We start from the raw sequence: 16,908 nt of genomic DNA, 5'->3' as shown, positions 1-16,908 counted from the left end.
TATTATTTTATTTCATTTTATTAAATATTTTTTTATATTCCTTAGATTCTGTTTTTATCTTCCTTTTCCTTTGTAATTCGCTTTACGTCTATCATAAAAATTTAATTCTACTATCTAAATAAAATTGTTATAATATAGGTTACTGCAATTTGAAGCATTCTGTTATCGTGTATTTATATGACTGAAAACAAATTTGCATGAATTTTGATTTGAAAAAAAATCACGAAAATAATGATCTTAAATAAATTATTTAAATAAAAAAATTTTAAAAATATGTTTCTCTTTTTCATTTCTATTATTCTATATATTTAAAAAATAAACAACTTTGTATTTTCTTAATTTACAATCTGAATATATCAATCAAACGAGAATATTCGTATATAAAATGTTTGAATTGAATAAATAAAGAAAGAAAAAAATTTTCAAACAAATATTTTCTTATTATTGATTATTAAAAAGATTTCAAAAAACAATAGTGTTTTATTCCCAATATTTCGTTCGATAATATTACTGTTGTATGCATGGCTTCATTTAAAATATTTTTTTCTCAAGTAAATAAGTATTCTATTTTGAATAATTGTCAAAATTTCTGTTTACGAATCGATTTAAATTTGTATTACCATGAATGAAAAATAATGAAAACGGAATTTTCCGATGTAAATGCGATAAAAGTAAAGTAAAGAAAAAATTTCTGATTTCAACAATTAATTTCATTATTGTCGTAATAATTAAGTAATTACGGTCTTTACTTTTAATGACTATGAAAAAAAAAATTAGACCATAAAAAAATTCAAAAACGAGAAATAGAAATGTTTTCGTGAAAAAAATTTTTATAATACAAATTTCTAAAAAAGTATCATTTTAAGTAATATTAATCTTCTATAACTTTATATTTTTAATTATTATTTTATTTTTTTAAATTTTCCAATGAATTTTTATTTAAAATTAATTAAATAATTTTTTTGAATCGCCATTTTTATTCGAGATAAATTTATTTTGTTTTATTTATTTATTTGAAAATGCAATAATGTAATTATATAACACACTAATCAATATAATATAAGTCAATATAATGAAATATACAATATGATAATTTACAAGGCAAGATTTATTCAATTTTACAATTTTAAAGAAAGTTTTTGTTAAATTTTAAAAAAAAGTTGATTTGAAAATCTTTATTATAAAAAATTATTAAATATTTTTTTTCTCTATGAATGCTTAAATTGATTTAAAAAAAAAAAACAAAAGTTTAGAGCACAATTCACCATATAACATTTTAACATATTTTTATTTTAATAATTTAATATATTTTAATAATTGAATATAATTTAATGTTTTTAATCTTTATCTTTATCTTAATTTTATATATTGAAATAATTTTTAAATCTTTAATAATTTCTAAATAATAATATTTAATGATTTTTCTTTCTATCCTTATTCTTATGGATAAGAAAAGAAATAATAATAATATCATTATGAAAGTAATAATCTTAAATAAAAACGAGACAAAATTCAAATTTTAAATTTCAAAATTACGCAACAAAAATTTAATAATTTACTTAGAATATGAATTTATATTAATCATTGCAATATCAGCAATATTTCTGTTTTAAAAAATAAAAATGGGTTTTAATTGATAGGAAATCAAATGATAAAAAATCATTAATTAGATGAATTAACTAATTGATGCGAACAAAGTCTAAGCTTATTTCTATTATCAATTAACTTTATGAGAATCTTCAATTGATAATATTTCATTTTTTATATAATGAATATATATCAAATGAATAAAATTTTTATAGTTTTCTATAATATATGTTAATTATAAATATGTTTTTTTTTAGAAATACTTATATTTCTTTAACTCGTCTTAATTTTTTGTAACAATGAAATTGCTTTTATATGTGCGGGATATTTTTGTTTTAAAGATTTTTTATATATAAGATGTATAAAAAATAAATATAAAGAAAGATTTATTATAGCGTGATTTTATTTTTTGATCGGTGATTTTGAAATTTAAGTTCAATTTTTTTTTTTTGCATTGTACTCTATGCAAAAATAATATATAGCAAAAATAAAAAGTCTCAAAGGCATCATAGATCGCAAATCGATCGTTTTCTTAAAAAATATTAAATTTCCAATTTATGAATTCCAGTTTATGAATTCAATTTATATGTAATTTGTTTACATTTTTTGGTCAATTGTAAGAAAAAACATTTGTCGTAGTACATAAATGTCTCGAATCTAATATTATATATCCTATATTTTTTCTTTTATTCTTTCCTTGTAATTATTCGAATAGAAAAAATCTCATCAATTTCGATAATTTTTAGATTATACTTGTAGAATCAGATTAGAAGATATAGAAGTTTAAATCTAACATTGTGTTCAATAACATAATTTGTAATTTTTTTAATTAATATATATTATTGTATTATTTATTTTCTTTAATATTATAATGATGAAAAGAGATTTCAAGAATTTATTTAATATTTTTTTTTTATTTTTGTCTTTTTTTAGATTTAATAATATTATCATATTTTAAAAAGATTTAATTCCTTTAAATAATAATCTAATAATAATAATCTATGTATCATCAAAATATTTTTTGATTTTTTTTTATATGATAGTTATATATGTATAAGTATCTATATCTTATTGTAATATACGCAATATTGAAAATGATTTAAAAAATTTTATTTTTCAATAAATTCTAATATATAAGAAATATTTTTAAAAGTAAAGTTAATTTTATTATAATAGACTAAATTTAGTTGATATTTATATTCTTATACGTATTTCCAAATATATACAGAATATTTCGGAAATCATTATATTAGAGTGTCCCATAAGTTTTTTTTTCTTTGATACGAAATAAATACACGATATTTGTTGATTTATTGCGTTATATATGAACCGTTCTGCTCTATCGTTTCTCTCCATTTCTCAGGAAGCCTCGTTATTCCCTCTTTTCAAAATTATTGGAGCTTACTTGCAAAATATTCCTCGAGATGCGTTTTTATTTTGCTTACGGATTGGATTCGTTTACCACAGAGAGAATTTTTTTAATGACAGGAACAAGTAATAGTCGGATAGAGCAAGATCTGGGAAGTATGAAGGTAGAACATCCCAAACTGTAACAGTTTTTCTCTTACAGATGATTGCAATATTTTGCAGAATTAATGGTTTCACCTTGGAAGAAGCTCATAATAGACACCTTTCCAATCCCATCAAATAAATAAAAGATTTTTCTTCGGTTGAAGTTCAGGCTTCGCGACAATTGAAAGTCTATTGTCCTTAGACCAAGTGCATTTTCGATGCATATTTTGATACAAAATCCAAATCTTGTCTTCAATGACAAGCCTCTTTAAGAAAGGATCTCTTTCATGCGCTGGAGAAGCAAATCGCACGTAAAGACGCGGTTCATAAGGCCGGTCTCCGTCAATAGCTGTGAAACCCAAACTTCTCATCGATCGACATATCCCATCCTGATCAGGTGATTATGTGCCGTTATCCTGGGAATGTTAGTGGTATCCACTATCTCGCGCACACACTATATCGCGGATTTTCAGCTAGCATGGCCTTGATAAGGTCCGTCGTTGTTGCCCGCTGCGGTCTTTGTCTTTCGAGTCAAAATTGTCAGCTCTAAATCTCTTAAACCAATTGCGGATAGTCGTAATAGTCGTAGCACCATTCCTGTAAACGGTACAAATTTCGTATATTTGCACTATTATCTTTTTTTAAGCAACGAAGCAAATGCTTCCTTTGATTATCCATATTGTAGAAAAAAGTTTTAAAACAGACTATGTCACCAACGAAATATATTTTAAAAGAGCTCTGAGACAACTGAAATGGATGCTATAAACGATTAATAAATAAGCCTGTTTATATAAAAATAGTCAATTAAAGTCATTCCTAGCGTGATGCGAAAGACGCTTATGAGACACTCTAATACAATCGGCCACATAATGATTTTATGTATAAAAATAAATCGAAAAAAAAAGAAAAACATTTTTTTCGTTTTCAATAAATTAAATAAAAATTAATAAAAAATAAATTAAGTTTGAGGAATTTTTAAATATAAATGAAATAGATTTTCAAGTATAGGTGAATAATTTTCAATTGTTGTGTATGTGAATGAATTTTGATAGATATAAATATTTATAAAAAGGAATTTTATGTATGAAAAAAAGAAAAAAATATAGAATAAGTGTTGTCATTTAAAAGTTAATTTTAGAAAAAATTAAATTTAAAATTCGCCATTTATTCGCTTTCTTGACTATAAATGTTTAATTTCTTAAAAACGAAAACATAACATAACATAATAAAATTTTATTTTATGTACTTATTATTATTTCCACATGAAGAATAATGATTTAATATTTCATTTGTATTTAATCGGGAATTAGCCAATTTTATTTATATTTGAAAAATTTTTAATTTAAAACAATTGGGAACAAAATCTTAAAAACGAAAAAATATTATTTTTTTTTCAACTTATTTTTGTATATAAAGTCATCATATGTTACTTACTTATAATGATTTCGAAAATATTCTGTATGTATTTATTACTTGTGGCTAGCAATTGTGTAATTGTCGAATTTATGTTGTCCTGAAATTATTACACGCTTCTTCATTAGCGTTTCCCATTATTGGTAATCACGTATCCCTATTAAAATAGATTCGGTTTTGAGAACATATACATGTTTCTATATCGATATCGTTGCTTATTTTATGATGCAATATACAAGCAGATAATTCAATTGCATATTATTAATTACTACTTACAATCTTCGATGCAAGATTATTCCGTGACTGGTTTCGACCGATATTCAAAAACAATCGAATAGAAATTTGAAATTCGAATAAATTGTGTACGAAATAATTGTAGAACCGTATAATTCCTAATAAATATACAGAATGTTTACATTCTTATTATTAGAAGAAACAAAGATTTTTAAAGTTTTGAATAGAATAATATATTTTTTTATTTCATATAAAAACATTTTAAAATTACTTGTGTATTATATTTTAGTAATTTTCAAGATTTTATAATCTCAAAAATTAAAAAAATATTTTGAAATATATTTATATATTTATAAATGTTTCTTTTTAATACAATTTAATACATTAATACATAATTTATTTTTTATTTTTATTCATAATGTTATCTCTATATTTTTTTTATTAAAGATATTTTAATATTAGTTTACAAAACATTCTCGAACACTATATTATTTATAGAAAATGTATAAAATACGATAAATTGATATAATATAAAATATAATATAATACATATGTAATATAATAAAATCATATATTAGAAACAGAAATAAATATTATAACAAATTATAAAATAAAAATAATATATATAATTAGAAATAAATATTGAAATGAACTAAAATAATTATGACAATTAATAACAGTGAATAACAATAAAAAATAATCACATTAAATAAACTAAATTGCATGAAAAAAATATTTATAAATATATTAATAGAAAATATTTAAAATGTTTTTTTGCTTTTTAACTTTATACATGCTGTCATATAACATAAATGCTTTATAAATGTTTGTAATATAAATATTGTAAATATCTATAAAAGAAATTTAATATAATAAGCTTTTATTTTGATCGAATGATATTACAAATTTCTTTCTGTTTCATTCTTTTTTTTTTTTATATTTATTATTTAGGAAAAAAAATACTGGCTAGTAATAGCACTAGTCATAAAGTTAATCAAAAATAAAAATTCACAAAATTAAAAAAATTTAATCGAATGTATCATCAATCTTTCTAAAATATAAGATTATTTTATAGAGAATATATATATAAAATGTATAGAATTACTATATGAAAACAATATATCTACCAAAGTTATTTTTAATTATTTTAAATAATTAATTTTAATTTTTGCATGAACTAAAAATTTATAGGACAAATATTAAAAGCATAAAATAATTTTATAATCTACTTCATATTAAAAATAGTAAAAATAAGATATTAAAAAGTTAAAATATTCTTAAATATAGTTCTAAAATATAATGATTACAATAAATATAATGAATATTTATATATGTATATGATATATATTTATTATAGTATAATATATATTAGAATAAATATATGTATACTACATTATTTTTCAAAACAGCGTTTTTTTTATCATGTTCTATATTTCATTTTCATAGTTTTAAATTTTCATTGTCATATGAAAGTATAATTATATGATGTAATATATATTTGGACTTGATTAATTTTATAAAGATTACAATAAATACGTATGCAAATATTTTTTATAGCTAGCAAAATATAGCCAGTATATACTTATATAGTATATAGTAAAATAGTATATAGTATATAGTATATAGTATATAGTATATAGATATATAATAAGTAAAATAAATATGCGCAATTAATAGAAAATTAATTTACAGTTAAAAAAATAATTGTTTTTATTTTACATATCAATAACAAAAATTTCACTCGATCTAAAAATAAAAAATATATTAGAAGATTATCACAAATTTATAGAAAGAGAAATTTTTTATAATTTTAATTAAACTTTATTATTTCTATCAATTTGAATATTTTTTTTATAATTAATCAATTTTCTTTTAAATCTTAAGTTTCTATTGTTGGCATAGTAAGTAACACATTCTTTAATAGGAACATTGTAAAAAACGAAAAGTAATCCTCAGTTACAAAGATTTATGTAGTTTAAGTTGGAGGCGTTCTGCGGATTTCTATTTGCAATGTGGATAAGTTAAAGTTTTATGATTGTACTAGGTATTACGGGAAATCCAGCAGTGTATTAAGCCATTCTTTCGCAATATTTTCTTACTTTAGAGTTTGTAACGATTGCATTAAATCTTGTAACAATGAAGTATAAATGTACAATTTTTTTAAATTTCAATCAAATGTTAAAAATTTAAAATTTTATAAAAATTCTTTCTTTTTTTTCTACTTAACTTTCTTTTTTCTTTGATTCTCAACAAATGAAAATGTTATAATAAAATATTTATATTAAATTTTATTTCATTTCAAATACTTATCTTTTTATTTTCAAAAATCTGAACTAATCGATAGAAAATGAATAATTTATAAAAGGATTATATTTCTTGTTTCAGAAGAATAAAAAAATTTTTTAATTTTCTAATTAATTTTTATATTTAAATTTTATCTAACAAAATACTTATAAATTATTCAATTATACAATTACTCTTATTTGCAATTATATTACAGAAGAATTATCTACTAGCTAATTAAAACAAAATACTTTTTTTAACAAAAATATTTATAAACAATAAACAATTATAAGCTCTTGATATCATCTCTAATTATATATTAAAAATTTTCCATATCTAATGAAATCAATCAATAATAATTAATCAATCAATAATTTCATGATATTATAATAAAATTGAATGAGATCGTCTTCGTTATTACGATTATTACATTTTTTATGAAATAAATAGATTTTATGAAAAACAATGAATATAAGAAAATTAATCTTATATAAAATTGAAACCCAACTTCATATGATGGATAAAAATATTCAGACTCAAAGAAAAAGTGTAGACACAAATGAAAATTCTAAAAAGATAATAAAATAATGAAACGATATACCTATTTGTAGCGGATGAAAATGATATTGGATGAAACTATAAAATATGAAGCTGTATTTCATTAGCGCATTAACGTATAAGACATCCATAACCATTTGTATGGCATGTAGTTTTTCGCGATACAAATGAAGAAAATAGCAAAATGAAGAATATTAAGAGATGCAAAATATGCTTTAATACATGGATTTTTTGTCATAAATTAATTTTTAATGAGAATTTTTTCTTTTTCATTTGTCATTATTAACGCTTAGAATAGTTGTCCTAATTGTCAGTAACATCTAATTATTTATTAGTAAAGTATATCTATAATTGCATAAGTTATAAAAAATTTTATTCAAATATTGAGATTTATATAATAATTTATAACTAACTCAAAGCATATATATAATATATTGTGTTTTTAGAATTTCAAAATTAATTTTTTTAATTTAATTTTTTAAATTTACCTTGAGTATACAAAATATAACAGTAAAGAAAAAAATTAATATTTAAAAAAATTCAATTTGTATGAATAATAAGTATAATTAGTAAGATCACAATTATTGAATGACAAATTTTAATTATTAATTAATTCCTCGAAAAAAAATATTCGAAATATTTTTTTATTGTAAAAAGGATTTTAAGCAAAATTTTGTTTAAAGCAATTTTTTAATTAAATTTTTAAACGATCAAATGTAGTTACATAGCATTTATTGGGACATAAAATCTTTTGAAAGAAGATGGAAAATTAACTGCAACTGATCGTGAAAACTCATTCATCTTTTTATTTCAATTAATGTATTCATTTCTAGTTCAATTTTTGGATCACTGCATTAAAATTAATCGATGAATTTCGATGAACATCCATCCTTCGATTTATGCATTTTTTTTTATAAATAATTTTTTACTAATACTAAATAATCTTTTTTTCTATGTATATTATAATATTTTTCATATGAGATTTCAATTTACACGTTTTTTTGTTTTTATAATTTTTGTATGAAACAATAACTCAATTCAACAAAAATTAATTATTTAATATGCAATAATATATAATAATATGCAATAATATAATATTAGAATAAAAAATTTGAAAATTGATTATTGTACCGCGGTTAAAAGAATTAGTGAATATAAAAAATCTCTGAAAACATAAAATAAAAAATGAATGGGAAATTATCCAAAAATATAAAGATAAATAATAAGTAATTATGCTATTTTGCGATTTTTTTCAATTTTAACTATTTCATCATAAGTTTTCTTTTAAATAGCTTCATTTATCATTAAAGCGGGAAATCAATCGAAAGAGACTGAAAAGATAATTTTTGTTATAAAAAATAAATAAATAAATAAATAAATTAAATAAAATACTATTATTATGTAAAAGTTCAATTATATATATGCAACCGTGTAAACATATATATAAACATATATCATATATTTTTTGTTAATATTAACGATGGCAATTATTATATAATAACAGAAAAATCGGTGAAAAAAAGATAATGAGATGATGAGATTTCTTCCTGAAATCTCATCGCAAAAAATAGTAGGTTTGAAATATCTTAATCTTAATTAATATTTGAATCTATATCGAGCAGAAATCATCATATAATTGTTAGTATTTTTCTATTCATCTAGAGAACTTTTGATAAATATAAACGATCCTTAAATGAATAAAATTAACATTAACTGAAATGATATGTTTTATATTTACAATTAGTTTTTATTATTTATAACAAATCCAAGATTTGCTTTTTATATTTATTTTTTATTTTATATTATTACATATTTGTATTTTATTCTAACTATTGCTCATATGTATAGAAAAAAATTGTTTAAAATATTGTTTGATTTCTGAAACATATTTCAAAATCGGAGGTAACTTTTTTACAGTTTTACCAATATTTCTTTTAAAAATATTTAAAATAAATATTTTTATAACTTATATCGGTTTTTTTTATTTACTATTGTTTTATAATTGATCATTTTTCTTTCGTGTAAAAAAAATCATACGGAACAGTAAATCGTGCAATAAATATATTTTAAAATGAAAAATAAAAAGAAGAAAATAAAAGAAAAAACGAAAAATTTCTGATCATATAACGATATTTGGAGATTTCACTTTCATTTTATTCTTTGCTATTCAAAATCAATTATACAAAATAAAGTTCAACGAAACTTATCCTATATAACTGATTTGAGTTAAATGAAGAGTATGGAGCTATAATTAATGATACACAGTTAATGAAAAATAAATATAAAAAATGGAAAAATTTAAATAAGAAGAAAAATATTCGTAAAACAAAAACTTTGTTCAAGTTTAGATCATCGTATTAAATTCTATTTTACGACTATTTTTCATGACAAACTTTTAACAAACCTTGAAATGACAATTTTCTTTTACAATTTTCAATCTGGAGAATTCTTATTTGAATGTTAAAGAATGACACATTATTAAGAATTTTATAATGAGAAATTTAACGAAATTTAAATATGATCTTACTGTTTTTTAAGATTACTATCTGTTAGATCAAATGAGAGGTGATCTCAGATGTGATTATCAGACAAAACTTGTGGAATTTGTCAGTTTGAAGATTTGTTCTCAAACATTTGGAAAATGAAAAGTTTCCTAATTTATAGATCGGCATGTCACCACAAGACTATTAACCAAAGGATCATAGGTCCTGTGAAATTATTCTTGGTAATTTCAAGCGTCCGGGTCTGATCCAGCGGGAAATCGCCAGACGGCCACTCACCGGTGGCTAACCCTCCTCTCTAGGGCACATCCCACTCGCAAGCGCACTAAAGGGAAATGATTTAGAGTTGGTTATCTCCCAAGGGGTGATTCTACCCTCTCGGGCCTCACTCTTGACTTCTTGCTGATTCGAAGAGGAAAAAGAAGGCCCGACTTGCAATCATAATAGTTTCTCTCTAATTAAATATAGTCATTAGAATATATAGAGCATAATTAAAGTTAATAGACTCTCATGGAATAATATTAGAAAAAAACTTTAAAAATATCTAGTATAGAAACATTCGCATAATTGGTATAATTAGAATCTTGCTGTTATAAGTAATAACTTCATGCAATAAACTTGATTCAATAAATTTGATTTTTTATTTCTCTAATTGTTCGAGCTAGTTATTAGAAAAATTTTAATCGGCATTCGTGCTAAGTCAACTAACTCCTAAAATCAAAGAACTAAAAATCAAGCCACTAATAATTTCTTTAAATATTTATCGATTTATTATTGCAGTATATACAGTGTATTTTATAATATTTTCTTTTTCAAAATTCATTTTAAGCAAAGATCAAAAATAAAAATTATTCCAATAATATTTTGAAAGAATCATTTAAAAAAAAACTTATTCGTTATTTAAAATGAAGATAAACGTCATAAAATGTAAAGAAAATTTTTCAAAATTCAATTAACAAATATCAAAGTTTTAAAGTTTTACAAATAACTATTATAAATAAAAATTTTTTCTTTGCTAAGAATAATTATTAATGAGAGAAATTCTATTTCGTTCGCATGTAATAGTTATCGATAAGAAAAATTAATTTCTATTGTATAAAACAGTTATAATTAAAAACTAATATTTCAATTGCTTAATGTCACACTGTATTCGAAACAATATGTGACATTAAATTTTTGGTTTTGAATTTATATTTTAGCACTATAAATAATTCAACTTTAGTTTCAAATTATCAATAATTGACATCAATAATGTAATCGAATTATAAAATATTATTTATTAAAGTTTGGTTGATCGAGTACAAACAAAGATATTTCAAAAATTATTTATTACAATGATTTGAAAAATTTTGATTATTAAAATCATAAAGATTTTTTTCTCAGAAAAGTACATTAGATACACTTATATAATGATATATGAATAATCATTAATAAATTAATATAAATTAATATAAAAAATATAAATTTTAAAGAAGAATCTAATAGAAATGAATCTTGAATGAAGAATTTAGTTTTCAATATGAAGATTTATATGAAAATATATTATACAAAAATCTGACAAAAAGCACAAACTTGAATTTTATAGACCTTGAACTTGAAAATTTATAAAATTTACTATATTCCAACTTTTTTCTGAATTAATAAAACAATGGAGAAGATATTTTTAATAATTTAAACTGAACATAAATAATTGAAACTATTGATAACGATTATAGAGAATTATGAGAATAAAAAAAAATATCAATATAATTTAAATTCTAATTTGAATTAAATGATTTATACTATAAAAATATATAAAATATGTAGCAATGTGTATATTTTCACCACTTATCCACATTACATGTTAAGATTTGTAAAAACTCAAATTTCAAAAATCATATTTATATGTATAAATATTAATCTAAATATCGTAGGAATACAAAATAATATAAAATAAGCAATACAAAATAAAAAATGCATAAAAAATATACAAAAAATATAAACAAATAAACAATCACTTCTATATATTTTTGAATGAAAATCACAAATCTAAAAATCCAAACAATCATGTGGTCACATTAATTCTTCTATAGATTCCACAAAGAGAAGCAATTGATAAGAAATTCATGTGTTAGTGTATTATCCTGCAATTTAAATACGTGTCATATCGTTTAAAGAGGATCGTTCCAAGTTGCGTTCGATATACGAGATTCTCAAGCTATGTCGATTAACACGTGATATATAGTGAATGAAAAACCGTGCATAAAGGAATATGATTTTAAGAAAAAAAAGACGGATGGTGTTCCATTTTTATATATTTTGCACCTTTCCAATGATAAGATTAGATTATAAACATATTATAAAAGAAAGAAAAAAAAAAGGAATTTTAAATAACAGAAATAACAAGAATTTGCATCGACATTCTATGAAACAACTGATGAAACAAGCAGATTCACGATCATTCAGAATGTTTTTTCATCTCTATTGTTTAAGAAACTCGCGGAAAAGTTAGAATAATGAAAAGAATCGTTTCTCATGCTTCATTCCTCGTCAACAAGGAATAAAGTGGAAATTCGCGAATTCTGATGAATATTCTTCAAGTTTATTCCGGTTGAATTCTTGATTATAAAAAACGAGCCGGATAATTATAGAAAAAAACTTTAAAACTAGTTAAGTTTCTAAGTGAGCGATTTTTATGTCAATATCTCTTTAATTATATCATATTACATTTTAATTTAGCAGGAACGATCGTTACAGTCGGTTCTTTATCCGTATAGAAAATTAATTTTGAAGTTGGATGTTCAATTAACGTATAGTGTTCCGCTAATCTTTTTTTACCAATAAAGAAAGAAAAAAAATGAAAATTGAAAATTGAACATTTTTATACAATCACAAGTCAAAAAAAAAATAAAATCTGAAAATTAACTCGATAAACGTTACTATTATTCTATTACTTTTAATCTCTATACGAAATAAAAACATCCTATCAATCCTATCAATAAAGAAATATCATACGTAAAGTAAAGATAAAACAAAATAAAAATTACCATGCTACGTACTTTTTTTGGATATTGTTTTATCTTTAAAACAACATTATTAAGATTAGATTATTTTGATACAATAAAGATGCATCAAGCAGAATAGAATGTCAAAAACAATGTCATAACATTAAGAATTGATACATAGAAAAAAAATCAGATCGATGAATTACGAGTCTACTTTTTCGAAATACTTTTCGAAAAACAACATAATAAAATTTATAATAGCGTCTATCAAGAATATGATCTTATTATTATAGAATGTCAGAATTTTTTCTCTGCATTTTATAATAGTAATTTACAAATCTGCGATCAGTATTTCTCTAAAACTTTAAACTTGTTTCGGAGGAAATGCAATCTATTTGAACGCCAGGTGTCACATTACAAAAACATTAGTTAGTGAAAAAAGTAGTAAGAGAAACAGTGTTGCTCTGTTCATATGACAAAGTGCCAAAAGCCCGACGAGATAACGCACGTGGCCATATATCGCGTGTATATACAGTATATACAGAAAAAACATTGATCAAGGAAACTCAGAGTTACAAACAATTTCTTATTATTGATCATTTACAAATTATTCTGCCGAATATTGCAAAATTAAAATGAAATATATATAACGCATCAATATTGGTATTTAACAATATTAGACTATTGATCTAATAAATTCATAGCAATGTCAACGTTTAATTAATAGATCAAATTTAAATTAAAATTGTTTGATATTTTATCCAATGAAAAACGAATCGGACGACGCGCGATAGTAATTAATATACGATAATATATGATAAACATGTCTATAAATAAAAGTGATCTATACTAACCTTGAATGTATCCCAGCAGAAATAGACTGCAGAGGATCCAGCTTCGTATCATCGTATTCATTGTCCGCTGGCATTTGACACTTTACTCACGACAGAGTATACCTTTCGTCTAATTGATCTCTGTTCGTATCACGATTACATTCGCACACTATGTCGTTGACACACAGTTACTCACATCCCTCTCTATTGTCGTTACTCCGAAAATGAGAAAATCCTAATCCTGATTGTATCAAATATATAGAGAAGAAAAATAACATGCGTTAAAACGATTTACACGAAATATCGGTACGAACCTTCCATAAAGACTAACGAAAGCAAACTGAGTCACTGTTCGCTATCCAAGGTTCGTATCCTCTGGTCTCCCTACCTCTAGCCCGCGCCTGCTACCAGCGCCACCATATCTACTTCATATATCCAAAGCTTTTCCACCACCACTACAATCTCGTCTGACACTCTCACCCTCTTTTGGCCTTCTTTCACCCGAAACCCTATCTAACGTTTCCAACAATCAGTTTGCATCGCTTTTCTCGTTCATTTTTCCATCAAGACGATCATTCTTCTCTCATCTAATCGACCTTAGCAAGCTTCCTATACGCATTTATGTGTCAATTTATCACATTTTTTAAAACATCGCATCATGCACATTCTTCTTTCTCGTTTGCTTTTTCTTTCTTTTTCTTTCTAGATCTAACTTTAGCTTATCTCTTTCGTTTCGAATCACAAAAGTTATCTTCCATATCCTTAAACTAGGTTAATACACGGAAAACGATTATTTGTACTACTATCTCAGCCAATACGAACTATTTTGGATTGCGCAATTTGATATGAATATTCAAAACTTCCAATCATTCTTCATTTTTAAGAAAGGAAATGGATATATTCGTATTCGATTATGATACTTTACAATATGATTGTTAATTAAAAGTCAATAGTAGGCTAGATGAATTTTGCAATAATTTCTGATTTTAAACAAAGATTTAAAAAATTTTCTCTTTGATCAATTGTTAATCTGTTGATCTCTTTTATAAATTATCTTTTATATAATTTGAAATATTGTTATTTTATATGATATTTTGATGATTGAGGAAAAAAATAGATACATATTTAATACATTTTTCTTCTTCTTTTCTTAAAAAGCCATCTTTAATTATTGATTTCTTATCAAAATTTAATTGATTATTAAATTATTAATCATTAACTAATTTTTATTTTCTATCTTACAAGCCTATTTTTTATTTATTATTATTATTTTTTATTTATTGTTTTTATTAAATAATTAAAATTCGCTAAAGATTTATTTATATAATCTTCATTTTAAATAGAAGCTGGTAGACGAAGTTGTAAATATCCTTAACTTAAATTCTTGAAAATAGTTAAACTAATTAAATTTGAAAATTCTAAAATTCATATATTTGTATTAATATTGTATGTATATTTTATGATTTGAAAATCACCAACAAATTTTTTATTAGAAAAGATTATTTATAGTATATTAATTATGTTTCTTTTTTAAATAAATTATGTACTATTTATATTTTACTAAAAATTTAGACCCAATTCGTATCTTTAATTTTCAGAATATAATTGATATCAAGCGGAAAGCATCTAATCGATTTTTTGAAATATCAGGAATTTCTGGTTATTGATGAATAAATGCATTCGATATTTTCAAAGTTTATATCATCAAAGTAAATTATAAAAATTAATTTAATTTTAATTAAAAAAAATATCTTACAAACGATTAAAATTAACAAAAAAATAATATTTAAAAATAGAAACAAACAATTTCTTCGTGTGATTCTTATTTTTTATATAAATAAAGTTTTACAAACTTTATGTTGATATATAAATTAATAAAATAATATTTTTTAGATAAAAATAAAAATTTAATATTTTTTAGTATATTAAATATATAATTCTATTTGAAAAAAATAAAATTAATTTAATATGTATTTATTTTACACATTTATAAAATACAAAAAAAATAATAATAAAATTAATATTGCATCTCTATAATATATATCTCATACTAAATTTCTTATATTAACATTTTTTTTTTAATTTATTATAATTTCAATTTCTTATTAGATAATTCACTTTTTTTAGTTCAACAAAACATTTCATAATCTATTAACATTATTATTAATGTTAATAATATTGTACAATAAATTAAATTTATTTAAATTAAAAATTTTAATTAAAAATTTTAAATGTTATTATATGTTATTATATAATATATGTTCCTTGTTTTTTAATTAAATTTAAAGATGTTAAACTTACATACATACAAAACTTATCTTTAAATAATCATAAAAAAAATATTAATGTACTTCAATTTTTATATAAATGTTATGCATAAACATTTTAAAATATTTTTGATTTTTATTGGATAAACTCACTAAAAATTCATTATTTATAAAATAACTTTTGGCTTTAGATTCCAAAAATATAAAATACGAGTTTTTAGTTTTGTTTTTTAATTGTTAATTTTATTGATTAAAAATCGATAAGTACAAGCAAATTTTTTTATCTTTATACGAATAAATATAGGATAAATTAAAATAATAAAAAGCACAATGATTCCTGAATTATAGTTTTCGATATTTTAATATTCTATAAAAATCTTTTTTTATCTTATACATGATAATCATTTATTTAGATTTGAAGATCATTGTACTTTCTACTACTTGAATTGAATATTTGTTTATTTAAGAAGTTAAACTTATAATTATTAGTAATTAAAATGTAGAATCACTTCCTTATTTTGTTTATTCTTGTTTTTTATCTTATTTTGACTTAAAGTGTAAGAATTACTTTTAAATTTCTATATAATTACAGATTTGTTATATAACAAATATATTAGAGAGAGTATTAATAATAGTGATTTTTAGAGAAATATAATAATATTACAGATAAATATAAAATATAAGAAATGTAATGTAAGAAATAATAAAGTTAATTTCAATATTAATATAATAAAAG

General features: G+C 21.6%; 1 protein-coding gene across 1 annotated transcript in view; it reads right to left on the bottom strand.

Annotated features, from left to right (window-relative positions):
- The window catches only part of LOC105735659 (uncharacterized), a 341,613-nt gene extending 327,393 nt beyond the window's left edge, over positions 1 to 14,220 (bottom strand). Inside the window, exon 1 of the mRNA XM_086903444.1 lies at positions 13,927 to 14,220. The gene's annotated coding sequence lies outside the window, so the exon portion shown is untranslated. The remainder of the gene's footprint in view (positions 1 to 13,926) is intronic.
- Positions 14,221 to 16,908: the final 2,688 nt, after the last annotated feature.

This window comes from Apis florea, unplaced genomic scaffold (assembly GCF_048593485.1).
Source record: "Apis florea isolate Af1SG1 unplaced genomic scaffold, ASM4859348v1 contig_2291_pilon, whole genome shotgun sequence".
Lineage (NCBI taxonomy): Eukaryota > Metazoa > Arthropoda > Insecta > Hymenoptera > Apidae > Apis > Apis florea.
Note: the sequence above shows the minus strand (reverse complement) of the source record. Positions and strands in the feature narration are given on the sequence as shown.